The following is an 11,220-nucleotide window of genomic DNA, read 5'->3' as shown; positions in this document are numbered from 1 at the left end:
GTGAGTTTTATTTACAGTAGGGCTGGTTAAAATAACTATTATTGTATAAATAATTAAGTATAAATTAATCTGATTTTGAACTGAGGCAAATCTTACAGACTGGGTCATTTCTGTTATGCAGCATATTTTTATATGTCTAAATATTTTGAAAGAAATATTACTAACGATTAAATTATATGAATGTTATTTTTATTAGAATATCAAATTAGAAATGAGCAAGGAGTTAAATTTTAAATAATTTCACTACATTGGTTTTTTAGCATATCCCTGGGTGCTATGCACTACTTTCTTTACTTCTAGTACAACATCAAAACTGGTAGTTTATTAAAGAAATATTGTATTTTTTCTCCCTTTTACCTAACTGAAATGTAAAAAAAAAAAAAAAATCAAGGCATTACTGTTAAACTGGTAATCAGTTCAGATGTTTTTCTTTTTTCTTTTGTCAACATTCTTTCCTAATATGAATGGCATGTGGGTCTGACAACAATTGTGTCAGACTTTATAAGGTGTTATAATGTAAATATGTGAATACATTTTCCCTCCTCTCAGGTAAAGTGCTTATTTGAAACTATGGGTATAGTGTCCTCCTCCTCCTAATGTCCCAGACACAACAGAAACAGGACGAAAAAAGAGAATTGAGGGGTGATAAATTATTAAGCAGAACAGAGCAGGCAAAGGGTTACATTGTTTTTCTCACTCAGGGGTGTTTTTTTATGTCCGAACAGATTGAGTTGGAAACAGAATCACTGGGATCAAAGAAAACCCTGAAGCAGCCTGTTACATTTTTTAAACATATCAGCGGGCACTTTGTATTCTCTCTCTCTCTTTTTTCCTTGCAGTGTGTGAGTCAGTGAGAGAGATTTCACGCTATGACAGGACTATATAAAACCCCTGCAGATTTCCCAACAATGAACTCCAGGAGGGCCATCTCGAAGAGATAAATATGTCTTAATCAGTTTCATTGACAGCCTATTATTACTGACAGTCAAATGACATTAAAATCACACTTGAATTGGTTGAAATAGATCATTACTCAAGTACACTTGCCACCACATTGGTTATTTAAATAAAGAAAAAGCTCATAGTATCACTCTAGTCTCTTTTCGAGTACAGATTAGTCGGTGACTATTCCATATGTTAATAATTTGGTGTCGCTCAAGTCAACTCCATCCCCCCTTCATATGTTGATTAGGGACCTTGACCTTTAACCCCTGAACCTCACATCCCATATCAAACGTGCCCCCCAACCCCGTCCCACACACAGAACGCTTTCAGCCCCAAAGCCTTGCCTCTGGACATCTCTCAGTCCCTGGAGACTAAGAAGCGAGGTACCTTTAAACCACTGCGGCAAAAATCCCCACCAAAACTCTGCAGTCATTAATATGCAAAAATGCAAATGAGTGGGTAATTAAGAGCTGGAGCTCTCTGGAGGCTCTTTGATTGCTAATGAATTCTAATCTGCAAAGAAGGGGGGAGGGGAACGAGAAGAAAAGGATTAAAGAATCAGACAAAAAAAGAGGAAAATATTAAAAAGTCGCTCCTATATGTAATCATATAATCCTTTATGGAAATTATAAAGATCTAATTTCCTATCCAGAATCACACAACAAAACTAAAGTGTACAGGACATCCGATGATTACAACCAAACGTTCGCTAGAAATGCTAACAACTGGCCCAGAGTGGAATTATACGAGCCAATCCAGAACCCTGACATTCCAAAGGTGCTTTGGAAGACGTTCTAAACAATAAACAGGATACTGTAGGGCTATGCTGTACGTCCTCGAAAAAGACATCTTGTTTTACGGTATATCGTGGCGAAGGTGAGTTCCTGATAAAGACGGCGACAGAGAGAATGTCAGAGAGGTCAGGTAGCATGACTGTCTGCATGGCAGCACCAGCTGTGTTGTGGAGAGGAGATGTTATTTCATCACTTTTGCAAGCGAAAACACCCCCCACTCACACTCCCTCACTGTGTCTCGCTCACACAGGCACACACAAACATGCTGTTATTGTTACTGAAGTAGTCCCACGGCACCCCTCCACCCTCCTCATCCATCTCTCCTTTCTTTTGCTCTTTACTTCACATTCTGCACCTCCTTGTTAGTTAACTTCACCAAAATGTGATTAAAAAAAAATCGCCTAAAGGAATGATGACTATTCTGTTACTATTTACTTATCCTCATGTCATTCCAAGCCTGGATGAAGTGTAGTGGAACACAAAAGGAAAGATTTAGAATGTTGAAGAAACCATTCTTTTGAATGAATCGGTTGGTTCGGTTAACAAAACCAGTCTGAAGGATCCGTCCATGAATCAGATTCGTTTTCGCATTCAACCAACTGACTCGATCCGTTCACTGCGGTTAAAGGGGTCATTTGATGCAATTTAATTTTTTCCTTTCTCTTTGGAGTGTTACAAGCTCTTGGTGCATAAATAAGATCTGTGAAGTTGCAGAGACTAAAGTCTGAAACCCTAAGAGATATTCTTTATAAAAGTTAAGAATTGTCCACGTCCTCCTAAAATGCCTAATTTAAACACACCCCCACATCTACATCACTGTGTGGGAAGATTTGCATAAGCCGTCCAAATGTTCATGCAAAGAAAGAAGGCGTAACTTTTATTCTTGTTGTATTTTTGTTGCCGCCATGTTGTGGAGGAGACGCTGTGTTTCGTTATCATAGCAAAATTTGGCAGAGCTTGTAAAAACAAATTATAAGTCATTATAATTAGTAATTATGTCCCCAAAGAATGCAACAAATGCCTTCTTTGTGATGGGTTTTATTGTTTTTGTCTCATCGCGGTGGGAGATGGCTTCGCAGTATGGTGAGGGGTGTAACATTTCTGTCACACGCTTGAGGTATTCGTCCAATCACAATGCACTGGATAGCCAACCAGTGTACACTTCGCTTTTCAGAACGATGAGCTTAGTAAAAATCAACACATTTCAGAAAGGCAGGGCATAGAGGAGGAACAATAATGTACATTATGTGGAAAATAGTTTAGTTTTTTCCCCCTTAAACTGCATAAACACATTTCATTACTCTAAATACAAAAAATAATGTTGTTTTTAGAAACGTCATATGACGATAATATTTCAGTATGATTCTTTCACAAATCTATCGTATGAGTCGGATAGCTGTGGAATATATTGCACAGTTCTTGTGAACTACTTTTATGGTGCCCAGTGGAAGCTTAAAAACTCCAGTCATTGTAATTTTATTTCACTTAAGTTGTGATCAGAATTAGTTATTTTGTGTAAGAAGAAGAAGAAGATATTCATTACGGATTTAGAACGACATGAATGTGAGTAAATGAGATGCAAATTAGCTTATGCTATACTCTCTATATGCAATACATATTTTCCAGTTTTGACTGGGATAATCTTTCTTTTGTACTGTCCCTATACAAATAAATTTATAAATAAAATAAATAAATATTAGTTATAATTTTTGTCTGAACTATCCCTTTAACGAAGGCCTAAGTGCCCCCTCACAGAAACATATATGCATACTATTCTATTATTTACAACATATTTAAGTTTCAAAAGATAATTGACTAAATGTGGATGTGTATACAAACAGACTTACTTTGGATTGCGCAAGGGTTAATGAACTTATACTGCATCTCGCTCCATGTCACGTTAAGTTAGCGCTTGAGCGACCGCGCGTCTGTGTGGCGGGAAGCTGGAGGGCTTGGGGTTTGTAAACAGGAAGTCTACGTTACACTCACTGTACCTGATGCGTGGGTGAAAGAACAGGGGCAGCCCGAGCAAAATGTGCAACGCTGGGATCCAAAAATGGCAGGTGTGTCAGAGATAGGGGAACACATGATATAATCTTACGAGACCCTTGAGAGATTAAGTGTGAAATGGTTGGGAAAACGAAAAAATACCGAGGGCAACCACATTGCCTATTTTTTTTTTTTTTCAGTTCTCAAACCTGTCAAGAACATAACTGGATATTATTTCACATGAATAAAAAAAAAATATATATACAAATAAAAAAAATTATAAACTGATATTTTAGATTTTGTAATATTATTCTGATTATTATTTTGTCTTAAATTAACCCACACTTTTATCAGCATAAGGCACACTTACTATATTACAATAATTATCTAATTATTAATTATCTAATGTAATTATTATTGACAATTATAGACATTACAGACAAACTCGGTTATAAAACTTACACATTACATTAGTGACAATATGGGACTGTTCATAATTGTCACAAAAATAATTAAATAATAATCAAACATAAGATAAATTATTTATTAGGATTTGTTTTGTTTTTTTAATGTAGCCTGCAAGAAATGCTGATATTAAACTGTTTTGGAAACCATTTGTGAAAAAATGTGCTTTATTGTTACAAAAATGTTGGCATGATAATAATTAATAATCAAAAAATTGTCTAAATCATAATTATATACAATTGATATATTTTCGTCTTTTGATTTTGGGATAAAATGTAACCTTTTCTGACATTTAAGAAACAACTTGTGAGAAATGGACTTAACGGTCATAAAAAATAATGTAAAAAAACAAATTAATAACCAAAAATAGACTAAATAAAATTTTAAATAAGGGTATGAAATATATAGACATTGTCTTTCTTTTTTTTCTTTTTTTTAATGCAGATTTTTTGTTTCTGACATGGTCAGGTGTCTGCTCTGGTCTCATCTACCCAAGGCATTTGGTAAGCATTGGTATCACTACTAATCTACATGCTGGGTGGATGGTCCTTCTTCCAGGGTGCTGTAAAGGTGGTGCCTTCATTTTAGTGTCCGTTGACGGGCCTCCAGTTGAACAAAGTCAGCGGGGGTCAGTTTACCATGTGCAGGGCAAGCCAAACAGATAGATACTTCATGTCTCATACTGCATCTCTCCTCCCCTCCGACTCAGATAGTCCCAGAACATGGGCAAAGGGCCAAAGACATCAATCTGTGAAGTAGAGTTTCAGAAAAAAATGTTTCCATGTGGCTACACATGATTTTTAGAGACCGCATATTCACTGCTGTATTTCAAAGACTTCAAATAAATCTAGATTCTTGTTCGAGAATGAAAGGCTTCAGCTGGTGATTGTCACTGTTTGAATTGATGGGGGTTGGTGAGGCTTTGGGGTTGTGGAGCTTGGCCTAGTTTCATGTCTGATCACTACCGTATGCACCAAAGATCTCGCCCTCCACTGCAGGTAGTCAACGAGTGCAGCACAGCGCACCCCAAACATCTGTGTGATACAGCAGCCATGGAGGAGTATCTTTGAAGAGCTCAGATGGCTTTTAGTGATGTGGAAAGAGAGAAGTAAATCAGAGATTAGAGGGTTCGGCGAGGAGGATGAATGCATGAAAAGGTTAGGGGTTCATACTGTGCAGTGCTGTAGAGCAAACAGATAAAAGGTGGGTTCTATGCTCAGATGACCTGGAAATGGAAAACTGTGAAGATGCACACGGTGAGAAGCTTCAACCGACAGCAGGTGCTCTGTTCCGTAGAATGGTTTGGTTTCCCACTGATTGCATTTTGAGATATTTTTGTTCAGTATTTTTAAACATAACCGAAACATACATTCTGCCATTCTCATTACCATAATTAATCCAGCTATAGTTTTACTTCTGAGCTTTGTCATTATTCTTATGATTGTTATTAGATTCTCATTACTGTACTACATTAACTTAAAATAATTAATTTATTAATTAACATTAGTATAGAAAATGAACAGCAAAAAATATACAATTTAAAAATACTATTGAAATAATAAAATTTTATGGTAATGGTAATGAACAACAAATCAAACAAGCAACAACTATACAAAGAAATATATTTTTTATTTATTATTATAATTTTTTTTATAATGCTAATGAGAATTGTGTAAGAATTTGATGTTGCACTGCGAATAATCTTATTTCTGATATATTTGTTTTCATTTTTTTTATTATTTACATATATTTTGACTATTAGACATAATTTCTTGTCTCTTTCTTTTGATTTTAAGGTGAAATTTGTTAACCCGGCCCACATTTGTATAAAAATTTTACATGAATAAATAAATAAAATAAATACTTTTGCACAAGTTTACTTATTTTATGATTATTAAGATTTTGTAACATCGAGACATGATTCTTTTTTTATTAAACCCTCACCATCTTTTTTATTTTTAATTTTTTTCTATTAAGCCTTCACATTCATTAGATTCAAGCAACACTTATTACATAAAATAATAGAAATTATTATTGACAATAACGGGGAAAAACGAATTCTCAAAAACTCAACTTTCATTTTGGGGTCATTTGGAGTATGGGAAAGAAAATTGTGCCTAAACTACAAAATATAATGTCTCAAAAATAATAATAAAAAAAAAGAAAATCATTTTATAAAATGTATAAGATATTTTTTCTTTTGATTTAAATGCTTATTTCTATGCTAATTACAGTTTTGAATATGTAAATTGCGTCTTGACAATGGAAAACCATCTAAACGCCCCCAAACAAGCGTTTTTGTTTGGAAAAGTGGTTCATCAGAGCATACGGAAAACACATGAAAATAATACTTACGCTCTATTAAACCAAATAAATACACGCTGTCATGAATAATTTCCATATACCAATTTAATGATAATTGCATGGTAATTTCATTGTATGCTTTAAAGTGAGTAGTGTAATATTATGCCAAGGAAATGTTACAATTGCAAAACAATAGTCTTTATTCAGACTTTCTACATAGATAAATATTTGATACGCTCACACAATTGTATGAATGATTAGCAGAAACGTGTGAAACATATGCTAATTTTACTTCTACATCTGGCGTTAATTACAGACAGAGGGCGGAGGATGGCTGGAAGGAGGATTCAGCAGAGTCTCTTAGATAATGAATCCTACCAAGCATGGATACAAGATATTATACTAAACCATCATGGATTTTTTGTGTAAATCTGTCACATTTCACAGACACTTTCTGAATTGCCCTCGCCATTTTCCTGTTTGCTATGTTACGACTGCTTCGATGACAATTCCAGTGTCCATCAAAGTGATATCTCAATCAAGAAATTTACATATCTTTTTGTCTTAGATTGCCTGAACGTCTTTCCGAGCAACAATGCGTCTTTCCTTCAAGATTTTTTTCCTTTTGTCTGTTTTAACCCTCCTTTCTGCATGCATGCTCTCCATGTCAGACCCAGTTGTTACAAACTACTAGGCGATCTTACAAACTCGCTAATTTCGCTTTTGAAATCCCACTGTTCACTGCAAACCACAATCTGACTTATAGGGTGGGGTCATTTGACTTTGCTTGGAAAATTGGTTAAACTATATGACATATAGCCTATATATGTAATGCATGATCAAATTTTATATGCGGTGCTATCTCTGCGCAAGTAAAGGTATGTGTAACCCAGCTGTATTCCTTTGGCTTATAGATCCATTGTCCATCATATAGGACCCTTGGGGCTAATTATTACAATTTACTATGCCTTTTGTTATTCAAGAGAGATCCATGATATTATTTCCTCATTTTGCTTATTCTCTGCAGTGGAGGTCTTAAATAGTTCAGTTTTCTGCTTTGATTTCGCTAATTTGTCCACTTTTTCACTCAATAAAATGTGTGGTTACTTAAAAAAAAATTCAATTAATTATTGTTGTTATCATTATTAATGAGCTTTTTTAAACCACACCCTTCTCAGCTGTTGAGTCTCCAAAAATTAACTAAATAATTGGTTTTATGTATTCAGTATTGGAATTTAAGCGCCTTCGTGACATTTTCTGTGATCTTCACCAATATTTAGACTCCTCTTCTTGGTTCGGTTGACCTCATTTCCTCCTTTTATTTTCTTTCTGTTTGTTCCCTTCTGTAGGATTGGTGTGTACAGTTGAGTGGAGCATTGACTTGTACCTCTTTATCTGTTGTTTCCTGCCATCATCCCTCTCTCTTCTTCTGGCCATGCTGTAAGGCCTCTCCTCCCATCCCCCCACTACACGCTCTGTTATGATCCCTGTATTCTGTGATCCCATGCTCCTCTCCCCCCTCACTAGACCAGCTCTATGAATCAGCCACAGGGAGAGACGGAAACGATTCTGTGGTTGTGGTGAGATTTATGACTGAAACTACATGCTCAGTAGGGCAAAATATTTGGTGTGATTAGCAATGTAGACTTCACTTTTGCTTTGGTTCCACACACTAGCCAAGTACTTTAAACACATGCATTTTAAAAATAAGTGCTTTCTTGTTAAATTACATTTTGCATGTGATGGTTGTAGTGTAATGGTTAAAGATTTATGCAAATTTGCCAAGTTAGTTGGTAGTGACATGTTTTACATATAGGCTATTCTTATGATAGCCACTGAATAATACTGCTCAAGAATTTTAAATATAACACAATAAAAGTTGTGTTATTTATGTATTTTATTTGTACAAAAATGTAATTAATTACTTTTAACAGTCACTCACATCAGGCAAATATATATATATATATATATATATATATATATATATATATATATATATGTGTGTGTGTGTGTGTGTGTGTGTGTGTGTGTGTACATAATTTTCTTATTAGAACAATAAAGGCAGATGTTACTACTTACCTTAGCAAAGTCTTACCTTGAGAACAAATATAACAAATATATTAAAGTCTGTTTGAATGTATTAAAATAAATAAAAAAATAATAATATTCCTAACCTTTCTGCGTCCAACTATGAATACTCTTACGAGCGTTTTTAACCAAAGTAGCGACACAACGAGCGGGCGTCGACATTAACCAGACTAACAAAATGTTGTCACGCAGGCTGCGCTCTAGCCCCTTCACTCAGCCTCACTGAACACACAATGTCGTCATGAAAGGGGCGGTTCTGGAGGGAATATACTTGAGGCCATTGGACATTCCATCTGCCTGTCACTTTCTGTCGCCTTTCTATTGGCTACTAGCATGCGGGTTTATCTCGCAATCTCTTGCTGCTCTCGTATAAATGCCGCTTACTTTTCTACCATCAACGTCCGCCGGATATCATAGTTCCTATTATCAACTCATTTCCCCTTAAACTACACTTAGTAAATCATGTCTGATAAATGATTAACAGCCATTCTGCGCGTCCTGACCAATCCGTGTTTTTTTTTTTCATCGGTAGACCTTGTCGAAAAAACCCTTGACTCCCCTGGGCACATGAAACTGGACACCCGAGCTTTCGAGGCCCCTCTTTTCCACGCGGAGGAATACATTGTTGCTGCTCACAATGTGGATGGAGGTGGTCAAGATGTCTACTAGAAGAAAGAATTAACCTCAATTGTAACAACATAAAGGAAGTCGTGGCACGGGATTGTTTGGATACAGACCTGCAACACTGTATTTATGACGTTGGTGTTTTTGTAGGAGGATGTTAAAGGAGTAAAAACACACATGGTTGCTCCTCTCCGCTTTTAATGCGCCGTGCTTCAAATTCTTTCAAGTTTTATTGTTTTTCCCTACGAGATTCAACCTTTCTTTTTGACTGTTGGATGTAAAACAACCGATAAACAGAGGTAAAGCTTTTTGGCTTTTGTTCGTGTTTTACTGGGTTACTAAGATGAATTATTTTAGTCTCGTATTAACCTCATAAAAATCACATACTTGCATATTGAAGTTCCATTTAGCAAGTTTTATAGATGTGTGCTTATGAAAGTGGGGGGATGCATTTTTTTCTTCATTTAGAGGCTGTAGTGGAAAGTCCTGCCCAGTTTTGTGCTGGTGGTCTTTAACCCAGTTCTATCCTAAAAGAAGTGACTCCTTTGTCCTTTTATCAAAGCAAGGATTAGTTTTGTGGGGAGCTTCTGAGTTTAAGTGACTATAAGAGCGAGCTGTCAGTGCACATGTAATTTACAAATAACTAATGCCTGAAAGTTACTTTAATCGGTTAGACTTGTTCAAATCCTACTTAACTTAAGCACAGTAGTGAAGCGTGTTGTATTCAGGTTTGCTTTTCATAAAAAAAATATCTTTGGTTAATTCACTTACTTTTTTGAATATTTTTTTTTGGCAGGAAATTCCTCGCCCCAATCACCCCCCCCCCTCAAATCGCGAGTCTCTTGGGGAAAAGTTGACTATTTGTCGCGGTACTTTTATTAACTTTTGATTAATCCCCAGCCAATCTTTATACATTTGTCTCACAATACATGAATAATTGAGATTGTCGGCTCGATGGCTGGTTAATATTAATAATAATGCCACCCTTATCAAAAGTACGTGCTCGCGATCGCTGTGGCCTATTTGTTTTCGACATGGTTAAGCTATCGGAATACAATAAGTTTACAACTGAGAAGAAATATTGACATTGTTCATGTCTGGATGAAGCTTACACAAAGAAAGGGCTGTGACTGAACTCTAGTTTAAAAGTGTTTGCACATTCAGCGATTGAGGTGGGTTTTAAAATAGACATTCGCGGGATATTTTACGCATTTTTATTGATAACGTGGATTTTGTTCGGGTAACGTTAGCCTACATTAAACTGGTGGTTAGTGCTAACACTGTTGCGCTCTCTCTTACAAACCACAAATGGCTGCAGTGATACAGGACTAAAGATACTATTTACCTTTTAACTACGAAATACGTTTTAAAACTCGTGTTTGGCTTTGTTTTTGGTGTCACCTTTTTAATTTATCTTTGTAGTAGGCCTGTGTGTGTGTGAGAGAGAGAGACATGGAGACCTTTACCGTTAGGGATGGAAATCGTAAAGAATTAAACGATTCTGCTTCAGTTCCTCTCATACTTATTTCTTGGCGATTTTAATAATTTATAAAATAACATTTGGAAAAAAAAAACATTTACAGCCCTATCGGCATATTTTTGTGGTAAATTATACGACATTTTCAGATTTCAGCAGAACCAACATAACAAATCATAAGTAGCCTAAATGTAGGTCTACATCTCTCGCATAGGTGTTATTTACAGACTTTCAGAGCTGTCATGAATGCATCATGAAACTGTCTCTAATTTTAATGCAAATGGAAAACGAACATAAAGGTGATAACCGGTTTCATTCATTATTTATATAGAATGTAGGCCTACCTACATGATGTGCAGGCCTTATCTTATTTGCATGTTGTCATACTAACAACCAGTCATTAATTATGCTTATGTAAATAATTGGTTTATTTCACATTCCACGATAAATAACTAGTGAATAAGATTAATTAATTAACAGCTCCGAGTGTTTTCGATCCACTATACACTATTAGGTTCATAAGAATCATTCGTT

This window comes from Carassius auratus, chromosome 47 (assembly GCF_003368295.1).
Source record: "Carassius auratus strain Wakin chromosome 47, ASM336829v1, whole genome shotgun sequence".
NCBI lineage: Eukaryota > Metazoa > Chordata > Actinopteri > Cypriniformes > Cyprinidae > Carassius > Carassius auratus.
The sequence above is the reverse complement of the archived record's forward strand: the minus strand, read 5'-3'. Positions refer to the sequence as shown.